The sequence below is a fragment of the Nymphaea colorata genome, chromosome 10, assembly GCF_008831285.2.
Source record: "Nymphaea colorata isolate Beijing-Zhang1983 chromosome 10, ASM883128v2, whole genome shotgun sequence".
Taxonomy (NCBI): domain Eukaryota; kingdom Viridiplantae; phylum Streptophyta; class Magnoliopsida; order Nymphaeales; family Nymphaeaceae; genus Nymphaea; species Nymphaea colorata.
The window spans coordinates 2,916,930-2,934,453 of NC_045147.1; the positions used below are offsets into that span (position 1 = coordinate 2,916,930).

Below are 17,524 nucleotides of genomic sequence, written 5' to 3' on the forward strand. Positions count from 1 at the left end.
TTTCTGCAGAACAGATTCGTGAGCTGCGAGCATATTTGAGCCAGATTGATGTTGGTCAGGCAGACACGTCAGATGAGGTGAAAGTCAATCAGGCACTGGCTGTTTCAGGTGAACAAGGTACTTATTGCATGGGAGAGTGGATTGTTGATAGCAGTGCCACTCATCACATGACTGGCAACCCCAAACTATTTCATGACTACAAGCTATCCTCGGGAAAGAAACGTGTGTCTCTTGGATGGCTCCTTTACCTCTGTGGCAGGAAAAGGGAGTCTTTCTTTGTTGAACAATTTTTTAGTGCATGGTGCCTTGCATGTTCCCCATCTTCTCTTAAATCTTTTATCTGTTAGCAAGATTACCAAGAAACTGAACTGTGAACTTATATTTTCTGAAAACAATTGTGTTTTGCAGGACTTGGTGACAGGGAAGAAGATTGAGATTGGTTTGGTGTCTGATGGTTTGTATCGGCTTCCTATACGCGTTGCCATAGCCCTTATGTCAGCAGTCAACAGGACAGAGAAGAAGAAGGAAGAGTGTCTTCAGTTATTTTTGTATTGGCATGAACGCCTTGGTCATCTTTCTTTTGGGATTTTGAAACATTTGTTCCCTGAATTATGTTCCACTTTAAACGTTTCCATGTTATCTTGTTATTTGTATAAGTTTGTAAAGCATGTTAGAGCTTCATATCCAATTTCAAATAGTCGTACTAACAAAGCTTTCTCCTTGATCCATTCTGATGTGTGGGGGGCCTCAGACATTCATTCTCATAGTGGTTTTCAGTATTTTATGATTTTCATAGATGATGATTCAAGGTGTACTTTTGTTTATCTGTTGAAAGACCGTAGCGAAGTGCCTCATATTATAGAAACCTTCATCTTCTTAGTGGAAAACCATTATGGTGGGTCTGTCAAAACCTTTCAGTCTGATAATGCTCGTGAGTATATGTGCCTCACTGTCGAGGAATTCTTTCGGAAGAGGGGGGATTGTTCATAAGACATCATGTAGTTATACACCTCCTCAAAATGGAGCTGTTGAGAGAAAAAACCGTCAGTTACTTAATGTCACCAAAGCTTTATTGTTCCAAAGAAATCTTCTAAAATATTATTGGGAAAATGTGGTCATTACTAGTGCCTATTTGATTAATCTCATGCCTAGTCGGGTGCTAAATGGTCGTACACCCTACTCCATGCTTCCAGGGAGTAGCCAACCTTTTCACCTCCCTCCTCAGGTCTTTGGATGTGTATGTTTCATTCATAACCACAGCCCAAATGTGAAAAAACTTGACCCCAAATCAATTCAAGAAATATTTCTTGGGTATTCTCCTACTCAAAAGGGGTCTAAATGTCTAGATCCCACCACTGGTCGAGTTTACATTACCAAGGATGTCATATTCTTGGAACATGTCTCTTATTTTGGTGAGAATTCTCTTCAGGGAGAGAAGTCAATGTCTAAGGAAAAGTATTCTTCAAGTCTGAAAATTCAGTTTACAGATTTTCTGGATTACATGCACGAAGAAAATTCATCTATCGAGGTGCTTGGAAAAGAAGAAGATGTGGTAACTTTGTATCTTACTCTAGATTGAGCACTGACTACAAATGTTTTGTATCCTCTTTGTCTGTAGTTGTGATTCCCAGGAATGTTACAGAGGTTCAAAGTGACCCCAAGTGGACTCATGCTATGCAGGAAGAGATTGAGGCCTTAGACAGAAATCAGACATGGGAAGTGGTAGAGATTCCTGAAACAACTCATTTGGTTGGGTCAAAGTTGGTCTACACCATTAAGTACAAACCAGAAGGGAACATTGAGAGGTACAAAGCACGTCTGGTGGCCAAGGGGTTCAGTCAAAAATATGGGATCGACTACTTAGAGTCGTTTGCCCCAGTTGTGAGGATGAAGACTGTTAGTGTTATTATTTCTTTAGTGGTGCTGAAGGGTTGGGAGATGTGCCAACTCGATGTTAAAAATGTCTTTCTCACCAGAGATCTCGAAGATGAAGTGTATATGTATATGCCCCCGGGTTTTGAGAGACCTGAAAAAATGTTGTAAACTGAAAAAGGCTTTGTATGGGCTCAAACAGTATCCCCGAGCATGGTTTGAACGTCTCAAACTTGTTATGAAGAAGCATGGCTACAAACAAGGAAATGGAGATCATATCCTATTTGTAAAGAGGATGGAGGGTAAAGTTACTCTACTGTTGGTTTATGTTGATGATATGATTGTTACAGGTGATGATGAAAAAGAGATAGCAAGAATAAAGGGTTTACTATCCGCTGAATTTGATCTCAAGGACCTTGGCAAACTAAAGTATTTCCTTGGTATTGAAATTGTCAGATTAGGTACGACTCTTGTGCTTAATCAAAGGAAGTATACTTTGGATCTACTAAAGGAGACAGGATAACTGGGATGCATATTAGCTTCTACTCCTCTGGATGTTGGGCACAAACTCGGTAGATAGAGAACTTTTGTGTGAAGAAGCTAAAGGGAGATATCAACGTCTAGTTGGTAGATTGATATACCTCACTTTGGCTATACTAGATATCACCTTTGTTGTAAATGTGATGAGCCAGTTTATGTATGCATCTACGGATGTACACTTGAAGGCTGTAGATAGAATCCTATGTTACTTGAAGAAGAATCCTGGCAAGGGACTTCTATATGTGAGACAAAGGTCTATTGAAATTGAAGGGTATTCTGATGCAGACTGGGCAGGCTGTGTTGACACCAGAAGATCTACTTCATGGTACTATGTCTACTTGGGAGAAAATATAGTTGTTTGGAGAAGCAAGAGACAAGATGTTTGTTCTCACTCAAGTGCAGAGGCTGAATATAGGGCAGTTGCTACTGGAGTATCAGAGTTGTTGTGGCTAAAGATCTTGTTGACTGATATTGGGATAAAGATTGAAGGACCTATGAGGATGTATTGTGACAATAAGTCTGCGATTAACTTGGCTAACAATTCAGTGCTTCATGATCGAACAAAGCATGTTGAGATTGACCGTCACTTCATTAGAGAAAGAATTGATGCCAGAGAGTTAACATTGTCATACATGAAGTCTGAAGACCAAACTACTGATATTCTAACTAAAGCTTTACATGTAACTCCATTTGAGAGAAATGTATCCAAGTTGGGCATGTTTGATATGTATGCCCAACTTGAAGGGGAGTGTTGATGAATCTTGATGTATGGGACCGGGTCTGGACCCAATCCAGTGTGTCCTGGGTTGGACATACTTATACTATTGTAAACCCTAATCTTGTAGTTAATGAAGTTTTCTAAGAGAGAGAGAGTCTGGAGGCTAGTGGGCACCAGACCTCCTCACCCATGGTTTTTTCCTTCTAATTGAGGGTTTTCCACGTTACAACTGTGTTCGATCTTCGTTTCTTGTGTGTTTATTATTTCTACAACACACATCAGTCACATCTTTCAAAACTTAGCCAAACCACGAAGAGTAGTCTCGATTTGTGATTGGCTCGTATATGTCCTAGGCAATTATCATTCTAGGATGTTTTCTAATGCATAATTGGGGTCGAGGAAATACTCGACTCGATACCCCACCTCATCTATCCTAAACAATTATCAATTCTAGCATGCACATGCAATTACGTAGTCATTTAACAAAAACAAAACTAATCACATACATTCAATCTTATGCATACATTCATTCAATTACATTACAATCATTCAATCACATAACAATCTGAGGATCCAACGATCCTGGAACACACATTCACAAATTGGCCCGAGGCAGGGATTTGCCTGGAATGCTGCTATACCTGTCGCACGTCCACAAAACACTTCAAAACTACAAATCATGTTGCTCAAGGTATACTTGACATGTCTGGTGTACCTGCAAACACAGTCAAACGATAAGTTCTCTATTCAGATCGCTTTCCAAAATATGTACAAATCTGAAAATACAATCATTGAGGCATGTCATCGCCTCAATGGGGGGTGTCGACGGGTAGTGTCGACCCTCAAGGCCCTCCAATAGGCCACTTCCCAACTTTTTGATGTTGCCACCAAACGTCAAAACTCAAAGTTGAGATCAATCCATCACTAACACATTTTTCATTTGCTTTCTTTAGTCACGGCGCCAACCCAATAGTTACATCCAACTTATGTATTCTTCTCCAACTAACATAGAAATATGCACACTAACAATAGCATGCGCCACATGCTCACTAAGACGATTCTAAATCTTCTCCACAACATCACAATCTCTACCATGCTTTTCTATTGCTTCGAAAATCAACACATCATACTAAATAAATAGATATACACGTGGGTTCTTGTTCTTCTCAAACTATTCATAAACTTCCCCCCAAAATAATAATTATACATGCTCTAATAGATAACATTCAACAATCTAAGCTCGATTAGGCCTTGCTCACCCCAAATTTAGAGTCTAAGTTGCTGCAATGCTCCCGGCAGCCACCTCACGAGTTCAAGTGATCCTCAAGCAGCCAAAATCCTTCAACGCCGCCACCACCAACGCATTCTAGTCACTGGTATGAGGGGAAAGATGCGCCCCCTAGTTGCAAATCCAATCCAACAGCCACTAAAAGTCAAAATCAACGGAAAGGTGGTTTAAGAGAGGGGTCTGTCGTTAGAAGAAGCCCACGGTAGTTGTGTGGGAGGCTGAAAACAAGTGAGAGAGGGCGCTGACAGAGAGGAGAGACTGAGAGAGAGGGGTCGGACAAAAGGGAAAAGGGCAGTGAGGGTGAGAGTGCGTGAGAAGGGAGAGGAAAGCGTGAGGGTGAGTGAGGGAACATGAGAGCTGTCGGGAGGAAGCTCGGATTAGAGAGGGAGATGACAGAGAAGAGCGAGGGACAGAATGGGAGTCGACAGAAAGCAACGAGAGAGGGAGGAGGAGAAAGAGAAGAAGAAGAGGCAGAGAGAGGTTGGGAGGGCTTACCAGATCAGCACCGCCGCCGCCCTTCCTCCACTTGCCCGCATGTTGCCGCTGTCACTCTTGACCGCCTGCTTCTTCTTCATGTGGAGCTCCCTAGTAACAAGAGAGGCAACGAAGGGGGAGAGCGAGAGGAGGACGAGGGAGAACAGCCCTCGTCGGCCTGTTACGCGGGTAAGTTGTGGGTCTGGGTCTGGATCCCGACCCGACCTGCCCAAAAACAAAATGAGTGTTACACCCGACATCAGCTTGGTCTGTATTGACAGTAGAAGAAGTTGATTCTGCCATAATCAAGGTTCAACAAAGCAACAAGAAGACGAATGCACACGACAAAAAAAGAGCAGTTGTGCAGGGGCAACAGCAACAATGTAAAGGCACTTCAGGCGATGGCAACAACAAAAAACAACGAACTATCGTCGGTGAGTGGAACCACGATAGTCGTTCGGAAGAAGACAGCCACAGTGCTCGATCAACAAAAATCCCAGAGGCTTGTCGGCTGTGATACCATGTTGAAATGAAAAAATGATAGAACAGTGATGTAACGTGGAAAAAACCCTCAACTTGAGAGAAAAAACCACGGGTGAGGAGGTTTGGTGTCCACTAGCAGCCAGACTCTCTCTCTATTAGATTTTCATTCACACAGAAAATTAGGGATTACAAGGGCATAAGTAGAGCCCAACAGAAACACAACCTGGACCGGGTCCGGACCCGGACACAGGACCCATCCAAAAGCACTTCAACAAATTCTAAGAAAATGAAAAATATAAAATATAAAAGTGAAATTACAAAATTATGAGTTTTCTACTTTTTTTTTTTTACAAAATCATTGATAGGATTTAAAATAGTTGCTACAATGTCAAAGGAAACCTAAAAAGTTTAAGATGATAAGTTTTCTACTAAGTTTTTTTTACAAAACCATCAAACTTGGAAACTGTTATTAAAATGTAAAAATAAATCCCAAAAGAGCTTCAAATATACTGAAAATGATTTTCTTTTGAAAAATCTCAGAGAAATCTCACGATGATATTACAATATTTCATTTTAGCAATCTTTTCAAGTAATTATTCTCTAGTTTTGGGCTTGGATCATTTTTCATCTCTCTCTCTCTCTCTCATATTGTTTTGGATTAATAACTTTTTTTTTTATGGTGGTTGTCTGAATAGTGGTTTCATGAACTGCAAATTGGAAGGGTTCTGACCATGAGAGATCTCTTGTCTTGGATCGATTTTGTCAATGTAGCTGAGCAAGATCTTGGATCCATCTATGCTTTCATTCATGGTGCATTCCTTGTGTTGCTTGATGGGCTCACCTTAGGTATTTCCATGAAACTATGTTCAAATAAATTGTTTACTTTTCTTAACATGTGCTTTAGGCACTTTAGGGGTCCAATGCCAACAAAGTCAAAACTCTCTGACTTATATCTGCTTAGTTGCTGGGAATAATATGATTTGCTTTGTGCTCTTACTGATGAACTCTCCTTAGGTACTTCCACGAAACTATATTTTTGGATTACTTTTTTGCTTTGCCTGCTTCAAATGCTTGTTTTAGGCATGTTGTGTGTCCAATGCATGCTGTTGAACTGCTATCTATTTCATGTATGCTTGGAGCTTGTGATTTGTGTTCTTATCTGAAGCAGCTTATATCTGATTGTGAATTGTGGTTCTTGATTGATGTGCTTTAGACTTGAGATCTAATTAAAAGGTGCAAGTTATTATTTGTTATGCTTCTTGGTGTTTTTCTGTTGTCTTGTAAATTTGTTGAAATTTCTGTTGATCTCATATTCTTGTGATCACCCGCTTTGATTCCTTTTTTGTTATTGGAATTTTTTTCTTCATAAGAATTTGTGGATCTTCCATGCTCATACTGACTTTGGAAGCTAGAAGTCAAAATCGGAAATCAGACACAGGTCAGTCAGGGGGTAATCAGTTGGAGTTCAAATATATATTTGTGTTCCTATGTTACATATAAAAGGCAGGGCGGAGTCTAAGGGGGTTGGGAAAGGGGAAGGGGAAGGGGGGGGGGGAGAGAGAGAACTATAGATCTAGCTATGACCAAAAGGCTGCTAATGGACCTAGTCATTTGACTAATCAGTGAAGCTCATCTAATTAGATGGTCATATGAACCATTCAGCTGGTTGCCAACTAAGGGACTAGTTACCCAGGTTGACATACATTTTTTGGTGGTTACTCTTCAGCTTATTGTCTTCACTCTTATCTTTCGGATATTCTATTGCTTGTTCTGTGTTTGATTTTCACTCGGGCCTCCTTACAATCTTTGATTTTCTTCCTTTGGCACTTTCAGGAACAGGAATTTCAAAATCCATAGCGCAACAAGTGAGACAGAGTTGTCTGGCTTTTCTTGTGAACGAGCTTGAGGTTGTTCTCGTGCCTTGAAAATTATGTTTTATGTTCTACATTATGCTTGTCTTGTATGAATTATGCTATAAAATTTCACATATCAGGTTTATACCTCCAGTCCTCTGGACACCGAAGTTGCTGAAATTGGAAGCTATGGATGGGGTAACAATGGTGTTGCAGAAAATGTGACAGTCAGGAATGAGGCTAAATCACCTCATCTGTTTGGAATTGATCCTTTCTACATTGTGAGAGGTACCAATTTATCTATATTTCTCCCTAATTATGGTCTTTTGTTCATCTTGGGGTGATGTGCTTTACATCTTCATCAATTTTTTTTCATAGTATTAGTGGTCCAGTGTCAGCTATTGGGTGATTGTTAATGGGTAGGTAAAGTAGTAGTCTTGCAGGTTGGTGAATACTTGGACACTTATTTATCTGTCAAGGATAAACAAAGAAATAGGTTTGGATTGCATGATGTTTCACATGCCATATCAGACACAAGTGTACCCTTTTGGGGTCTGAGTTCCAAAATATAGCCTTTTGGGACCAAATGTGTACAACCAAAACTTGCCCTAGTTGCACCTGGGTGGCTTTGTCAGGTGCATGGCGGGCTAAACTGCATTTCTTAGGTGAGCCAAGCAAAATAAATATTAATTTTGAAGTTTTAAGTTCTATAAATCTTTTTTTTTTCTTCATCTCAAGATGTGTTGGTTGAGGTGGGATGCTAGAACCTCTATCCTGGACCTTCTTAATTCTGGTTCATTAGGATTCCATATGAGGTCTGTTGGTTAGTTCTGCCTTGCTTTTTGAATTATGTGAACCAAAAGCTAGTTGATCACTGCTTCACTTGACCAACCTATGTGTAGGAAACCATATTCAAGATTTTCATATTGTCCAAATAAAGTTTCCTGTCTGGCTCACATAATGCTGAATATATGTTGTTGCACATTAGTCAGACCCGGTATAGGTTCCAATGTGTGAGGGGCATGGCTGTTTGTGTGTGCTGGCATACATATTTCACACTAATCATTAAATAGTATCAGGCTGATGCCTGCATTTGCTCTTTGTCTCCAAACCTGTGCTCATTTGAACTGTCCAGGTCACTAATTGGTTGAACTGGTCTATCTAAAATGACGTTTGTTGTGTGACTAACATCTTTGCGTCCATACGTCTTTTAATACTTGTACTGAAACTACTAGGTATCATCTTGGTGGCCAGGTGCTGGCCTAATCTTAACAAGGGAGGAAGAGAAGGAAGGATTGGCCTAACCAGGGATGAGCAAGGGACACATAAACTCCCAGTTCGATGGAGTAAAGGTAATTGTCCAGGTCTTGTGGAATAAAGAGCCATCTTACTACAATAGGCAGGTTAGGTTCTATCATTGCTGTGGACTCTCAGCGAGGAGGCCGTAGAATCTTTTTTTTCTCTGCTAGACGTGTGGGTTTGAACATAAGGATGTAATGAAAAGAAAATGACAAAAATCCTAATCATAGACACTTGAAAAGCATTACTCCATATGATTACAATGTAGGAAAATTTGGAAGGCGCATGGGTACACCTTCATATGGAATGCAACTACATTCGTATTGGTTTCTGATTATCCTATTTTGTATAGCTTAGGGCACACACATCTTTTGTGGTGCATGAAATAATTCTGGCACGTGGCAGAGTTTAAGATAAGTTCCACGTGTCATACTGCATACATCTTCTTGCACAAGAATCATCTCTCGATTCCCGGCCATGTGGTAACTTATTTGGATGGCAAGTGATCTTGAATTTGGAAAATGAAATCTTTAGTTGAACTAAAGAGTTCGTCTCTGAGAATCAAGGAGGAACAAATGGACCATTTTTCTGCTGATGTTGGGACTTTTTCTTTTTCTAGTAGAACTTTGGATAGTAATACTAATGATTTACACGTCAAAATAATTTGTACTTTGTTCATTTGGGAAGTGGTGATGGTTGCGGCCTGTGAATTCCTGCAAGTTAGTAATTTTGATTAATTGGGCACATTTATTTCATTTTGGGTGACAAGAACTTCAAAGGTGAAGTTTTTCAACTGTTGGCACCAACTACTGCTAGAAATGCCTTAAGTGTTCTGCGGGCAATGCAGCTTCCAAAGCGAGGTAATTTTAGCATGTGCTTTTCTATCATGTTTGGAGTGCATGATGGTTATCGTGCAATTGGTTAATGTTGTTCTATCTGAATAGGCAGCCATTTCAGATGGAAGATGCCTGATATGGAAATGAATGGTTTATCATGATGTTGCGTCATTTTTTGTCGAATGAAGTGTCCTGACATCTTAGTTTCAGTTCTCACTATACAAATATTTTTGTCCATTCCACTTTACATATATCTTTGTTTTCAGAGTCTTTGTTCTTCCACTTCATATTATAAAATTGCAATCTGACTTTCTTTATGTTTTTCTTGCTTGTAGTGTTACTTGAAGGAAGTCCAGGTGTGGGGAAGACCAGCTTAGTGGTTGCTCTTGCTAACTTGTCGGGGCATAATATTGTCAGAATAAACCTGTCTGAAGAAGTAAGCCAGTTATAGCTTGATGTTAGTTTGGAATTTGGATACGTTAATGCCTTGTCATTTCTGATTGAAACGATGAGAAGATGCTTACCATTGAAAAATCTTCATCAGCTACTTGCTACTGGAATAAACTAAACAAATATTAGTGAGAAAATCTGAACTGTCATGTGGGTCTGAGGTGATGCTGTGCAGTTCGTCTTTCTCAGCTGACATCTTGACCCATATGTGGTCCAATGAAGGAAAGTGTGTTTCCCTTCTGACCTGAAAAAAATGGGTAAGAAAAATAATCTCTTTGTTCCTATTTCAGATGGATATTATGGATTTATTGGGATCAGATCTACCTGTTGATGGTGAAACAGGAATTCAATTTGCTTGGTCTGATGGGATACTGCTCCAGGTTGAATTTTCTGATCAATGTTTGTTTTGCAATTATTTTGAGAGTAATTTTTCTTGCGTCTGAAAATTCTTTTAGGTTTATATTTCTATTTCATGCTACTTGTAACCACAGGCTATAAAGAGTGGATCTTGGGTTCTATTGGATGAGCTCAATTCGGCTCCTCAGTCTGTGCTTGAGGCAGTATCCTAACCTCAGCTGTTTTTCCTTTTCCTCATTTGTATGTTTTTGGTTGTCCAATGGTAATTTATTGAGCCAATTTCTTTTCAGGGTTTAAATGCAATATTAGATCACCGGGCTGAAGTTTATATTCCAGAACTATAGGCTTAGTCTCAAATATAATAATAGTAATCACATTTAATCTCGGAATGGAAGTTATAGGCTTAAAAAATAGAGATAATGGCAAAAAGCTCCGCCAGTAAAACATGATAAGGCAAAAGCAAGGCTCCCTGATGTGCCAGCGGCAGAGAAAGGGTTCTTAATGTTTCAACCATTAGCCATAAGGCAGGACATCCGACTCTCATTGGCTCCTCAATCTGAACCATGGGTCTTTCCTTGTAAAATCAGATGCGTTGTTATGTGCATACCTCGGAATCTCAGCAGCCGAGCAAACTTCTGTCATTTATATTAGCAGATCCAACCAGCATAGCACGATCATCAATAATCATAAGCTTGCTATGGACATAGACCTGACAGTGGAAATTTCATTGCAACATCAGCTAATCATGACGGTATGATGCATAAGATATTGACGAAAATAAATCAAGTGAAAAAAGATGGACCATTGTAACTCTTGACAATCGTCCCAAAGATGCACAATTGAACTTAACCAAAAAAGGGTGAGACGAGATGCAACGTCGAGAGGCTTCAACTTTCACCTGACTAGTGGCAAGAGGGCCATGATCGCCTAACCTTCCATAAGATCTAAGGCCATAAAATGAAATATAATTATCAGTTTTAGGACCAATGATATCATGTAAGTTTTTCAGTATAGACCAATCACATATCCAGAGGGTCCAACTAGCTGGCAATAACTTTTTGCTATTGGCACTTCATAATTTCATTCATCCAGCCACATCTTAGCAATGAAAAACATGAAAATTTCGGAGTACAAAACACAACTCCTGTCAATAACTCAATTTAGTCAAATTTCTTATGCCTCATCAACTATTTTTTCAAATAAGGTTATTAATTTGTCCTTCTAGAAACATTAATGGAACTAATAATTCAATTGCATTTGCGGATTAAAATCCTTTTCATGATGTGCTGCAAGCATTAGTCATTCATGATTAATCAATATGATTATTGATTAACCACTTCTCAACTGGATATTTAAAAGACATAATAAAGAACTCCAGAAGTCTAATGGGCTACTAGCAATTGTTGGCCGTAAACCACCAGTCACACATTCTTTCGGAAGCTTGTTAGGTCAATTTAGCTACGATCCATAAGAAATTTCATCTTCCCTATTGGCTATATCAAAAGGTCACTTATTAACAGAAGCAGGTTGAAGTGAGCTGATTGAATCCAACAACAAACTTAATTGGGCCAATTTCAAGGGGTTATAGGGATTGAGGATCAATCAAGTTATCTACAATTTGGTTGTGGTTGACATTCACATTAATAACATAGTCTAAAAAACTTTAGGCACTACGAAAAATGTCATTTCTTATTTAAAATTATTACCGCATAAGTCTTCGAAAAGAATTGCTCTTTCAAATGATCCTAATAATACTTTCCACACAAACATTACCATACCAACAACAAGTTTACTTGACTTTGGTCATTAAGCTGACAGATGATACATAACTTGCAAAGCTACTACAACGTTAAGCTGTACTCATCATAGAACATTGCTAGAGGAAAGACAAGAAACAGTTCTAGTGCCAAGGAGGGATTGCATATATATCAATAGTTTCTTTCCTAATCAGGTATTGATAAGACAGTTACCTCAATGTATATGAAGTGTTCAGATTTCTCAATAATTGCGCAATATGCATTGTGAATGCTTTCCTCGGTTTGAGTTGTTCCTACAGACCATTGCCCAACACTCCTGACAACCTAGCACCAGAAAAAGTTAAGGTAAATGTGCCATTCTTATGCCTTAATTTCTGCAGCTTGAATTTTTCCAGTGCCCACTGGCATAGACTACTCGTAATCTGGGACAAAGATTATCAGAATAAGTGAAAGAACTCATCCAAGTTGTACATATATACAAGAATATCAGAGATCACTAATGAGCTATTCAATAAAAAGATCCAGACATTGCTGTGAGAGGGAGTGTTAGACTTGAGAGGCTTGTCAATGGGTCAGGTTTTGTTCCAACATGAAAAATGACCCTACGATGTCAGGTCCAGAAGTACTAAGGTTAAGTATTATGGAGGCAAATTCACTTAGCCAAATTTAGGGTCCAATGATAGGGTTTTAGGTAATTGAGTAGAATATACAGGTTCCCATTTACAAGGTTCTAGGTGCAATACAGAAATTTATGCAAGGGACACGAATGTCACCCAAAGTGCAATTAAGATCCAGAAGTTTTACATGTAAAATACATAAAATTTACTGAAACTAGTTTTTTATTCTATCCAAGTCCACATCCAGATCAGGCCTCCCTTAGGCAAGCCAGATTACTAGGATTAAGTACCACTGCCTAATGTCAGATCCAGATCCAGAACCAAATAACTCCAGCTCAAGTTTGAAGTGATGATGGCTCCACAAATAGGAAGCATAGTTGGTCAACAAATTTAGACTTGGAGAAGTAGCAGAAGACACCTTAGAAAGGTTTATATATAACACTCATGGTGCCATATTATTTCAGCCCTCAAGAAGGGATATGCATGCTAAATGTGTCATGATATAAAAGAAAACTTTAAGATTGAATGTTGATTAGCAAAAGACTCAGCAAGACCTTTGTTTCAATCCAGAACAAAAATTTGCTCTTTGCAATTCCAATAGCATCAGTTGAAAGAATTATGGAGTAAAAATGTGCACCATGCTAGGGAATTTTAAAAAACAACAAAATTCATATAACAGATAGGTTAAGGCAAAATTTACCTGACAGCGACAGAAGCAGCAGGGTCCAACTTGTGTAGCTTCATTTGTGGGAGTGTCAAATGTGAGCCTCTCCTAGGTATCCCACCACTCATCATTTTGCTGTTTAGATGTGTCTACAAACGGCTTTCCTTGAATATGTTTGGTACCATGATCATTAACAAACCCTTCCATCTGCATATCTGGACCATGATCAACCTTCGACTTCCTATAAGAAAAGGCATGGCTCCAGCTGGATACCATTCTCTGGTCAATGACATCAGGACTTATTCTTAGTTCATTCCTTTTGTGTCTCCAATAGCAAGGTCCTTTCCATCAGCCTTTAGGTAATAGCAGTGGGACATCTTGCAATGATGTCCTGGAGGCAGCAGAAAATTGCTGTTTAAGTCTACAATTCTCATCCTGCTTGGGCTTAAGATCTATGGCACTATGTTTACCCATGTGATGTGGAATGAGTAGAGGGAGCACAATGGGTATCATGCCATGGCATTCAAGGATATTTTTCATGGTCCAATTCATCCTTCGTTGTATCTTCCCAAGAGTTTGGCTCGGACTCTCTGTAATTCATCAGAAACAACTAAAAAGACATCTAGAAGGACAGAACATTGCTAATTGAAATATATAAGTGAGAGTTATTTCAAAAAGTGAGATGTATTTACCGTGGATTGTAATAGACTTTGCCAGGCCATATCAGAGCAGGGAAATCATTAACTTCATGTTTAGGGTTGTCATAACGACCAAAAAACAAGTCTAAACCCCCTAAATAGCAAATTTGATAGTCCACAATGACAAACTTTTCATGATGAGACCTGTAAGACATGAAAGGTAATCTAAGTGTGCTATACAGAAGTCAATTGCAAAAACCAAGTGGAAGTAGTAGAATCACATAGTTGGAAAAGGAAAGAAAGAGCATTAAAAGATATAGTTAGTACCAGAGATAAATGCCAGTTGACAAATGATCAGGATTGTAATAGTCTTTGCTAGGCCATATCAGAGCAGGGAAATCATTAACTTCCTGTTTAGGGTTGTCATAACGACCAAAACACAAGTCTAAACCCCCTAAATAGCAAATTTGATAGTCCACAATGACAATCTTTTCATGATGAGACCTGTAAGACATGAAAGGTAATCTAAGTGTGCTATATAGAAGTCAATTGCAAAAACCAAGTGGAAGTAATAAAATCACATAGTTGAAAAAGGAAAGAAAGAGCATTAAAAGATACAGTTGGTACCAGAGATAAATGCCAGTTGATAAATGATCAGGATAACGCAGAACTTTCACATTCTCATGAATACTAAAAAGTCGCTACTTACTATATACACTGTTGATCTTCAATGCAAGTGGAACTTCCTTCTATAGAAGTATATAGATCTGTATAATACAAATAAATTCAGCATGTTTTTGCCCCATGCTCTATGCAGTTAGATTTAAATAAGATGCAATTTTTTGCATAAAGTACTGGGATCTCTATGCTCCATTTCATACAAATGACTTGGCATACTTTTTCATGATTATCCAGATAGTGGATTAATATTGCTGAATTTCCAGAAACCAAAGAAACATACGATTTAGTTTCCAGCAGATAAGTAGAATCTACAGTTTGTGATGGAGAAAAGGTGATTTTTAGCAAATGATAAGACAAAATCATTAAGCCAATTCTCCTGATAAACTAAGGGAGCATTACTAAAGCAAACTGGACTTCTGTGTCCATGTTTCTATCATAGAATCAACAGGAACTGGGTTTAGATATCTGAACCCCCTGCTTAGCTTTTTCTTCCAGCAAAACATCAAGTCGAGATGAGTCATGAACACTAAAAGGGTGGCGTAAGTACAGTTCTGGGCATAGCCACAAACCAGTTATGAAAATCTGCACATACCTTTCGGGCTAATCAGCAACAAATAAGTTCACATCTGGAAAGACCAAACCAAATCTCATACAATTTACATACCTCTGATTTTGCACCTTCTATTGATGCTTCAAATGATGCTTTCCCATCAATAAACCATTGAGCTTGACTACCATCTTCATTAAAAGCCGTTAAAGGAGCAAAAGCACCAAATCTATGACGATAACACCAGCCTTCAGGTGGACGCACAGAGACATCATTTACTGAAACGACCCAGTCATGGACTTTGGCCTTATTACTGGTCCTCAACTTTAACGTCCTGGTCCTGCAAGACAACTTTTGAGAAATTGAAACATCAGCAAAATATTCTTGTACTAGACAAATGTTCTCTTTCTATAAACAATTTGACCTATTATTTTAGAGTAAGAGTATCAATGAAAACGATAAGTGTTCTCCATCCCTGAAAACACTCTAAATAGTAACCCGTGTTGAAGGAAGATAACTATTTGAAAGGGCTTGAAGGAGCCCAATGGTGTGTTCAGGATACTGCAAAATTGTTTAGTACATTGAGATGTTAAAACTATGGCTTCTTTTTAGAAATAATTGCCAAAACAAAACATATTAAAACTCCAAGATCCGTATGAACATTTGGATGGTTTCCTGGTAGAGGAGCTGTAGCACAAAGTAAACAAACTTGTAGTGCAAGGTTAAGCAGGCAAAGTTTCCAGCTAAACATATCAGCACCCTCTCGGTGACAAGGAAGAAAGGTTTTTCAACCTAAAGCCTATGATATTTCACAGATCAATTCCAGTTGTCCACAGATATATTTAGGATGCATTTAACATAGCATTTTCAATTTGTTCCTAAAATCAAGTTATGTATTTGTATTTTTCATACTTCCACTTATCTTTCTCTAAATGTTCAGAAACCACAAAACTTTAGCCAGTCGCCTTGTCAAGTAGCATTGGGGAGAAACTTGTAGGTAGAGGCAGGTGAAAGAGTCATAAATATTAAGATGTTAATACAACTTGGACCACTCTTCTCTCCATAAACACTCACAAATTCAAGTCGGTTTTCTGAATAAGTAGCAGAAATTGCAAGGATACTCACAGTGAACCCACAACGCAGAGGATTTTTCTCCTTTGTATCTTTTGCAAGAGAAACCTAGTCCCACCATTGCCATCAGAAGGTGGAAGTACATAAAAAACAACTATATCCAAAAGTTTATCCTCAAAAGGATCTTCCAGAAAAGCCATAAAACATGGTTTTAGAACTGCCCAAACATGTAAAAAGCAAGTCATCAGTTAGTGCAAATGCAACACAAAAGGTTAGGTAGCTTCAGATGCACAAGTTTATATCATATTCAAAAACACGTATAAATATACATCCATGTGCGTAACTGTAACGCTCGTTGGTTCGACGGGTCGGGTCGAGTTAGGGTCCAGACCCGAACCCGACCCCCACTCGCGTAAGGGCCCGATGCGAGGCCCTTCCTTCTTCGTCGTCTCCTAGTGGTCTCCCGTGGCAACGCAGAGGGAGGAGAGTGGCGGTCGGTGTGGTGGTGGCTGGAACGGCGACGGCGGCGGCGACGGCGGCGGCGACGGAGGTGGCGGTGGCGGCGACGCCTTGGGTAAACACTCTCCCTCTCTTTTGTGCGATTTACCCCTCTCTACCTCTCTCTTGCTCCTGCCCTCTCCCTCTCTTTTGTGCGATTTACCCCTCTCTACCTCTCTCTTGCTCCTGCCCTCTCTGCCGCACGTCCTCTCTTCCTCCCCCTCGCCACCCTCTTTGCCCTTTCTGCTAGCTCTCTCCCACCCGATCCCTCTTCTCACTCACCCGCATTCCCCCACCTGCTCTTTCTCTCTTTTCTCACCCCACTGCCGTTTTCCCCCTTGACCGAACCCCTCCTCTCTCTGTCTCTCCTCTCTGTCAGCGTCCCTTTTCTCTTGTTCAATTCAGCTTTTCCCACTACTACCGTGGGTCTCTCCTAGCAACAGATTTTGTGTTGAACTTTATTGGACGTGTGTTGACTCTTTCCATGGCGTTTTGGGGTTGGATTGCGGTTTAGGGACGTTTTTCCCCTCTCACCAGCTAGTAGGGCGTGTAGTGAGCAGCGGCAGCAAGCAATCTCGAGCATTGGCACTTGATCGGACGTGTTAAGTGGTTGATAGCAGGGTCGTAGCAGTTTGGACGCTTGTTATGGGGTGAGCGATACCTAATCAAGCTCAAAGAAATGAATATTATCTTCTAAAGCATGTATAATTATTGTTCGAGCATGCTAGAGCTTAGAATTGATGATTTTGGGACGCATGTTAGTGATTTTGTTTTTGAGAGAAACTTAGGATTTTCGTTGGGAAGTAGTGATTCATGTATTTAATGATCGTTTAAGCATGATGGATTAATTTTCGAAGCTTTAAGGAAACATGGTAGAGATT

General features: G+C 39.6%; 1 pseudogene; it reads right to left on the bottom strand.

Moving 5' to 3' along the window:
• Positions 1-10,522: 10,522 nt before the first annotated feature.
• On the bottom strand, positions 10,523-16,345 carry LOC116262178 (phospholipase D zeta 1-like; annotated as a pseudogene).
• Between the last annotated feature and the right edge of the window lie 1,179 nt (positions 16,346-17,524).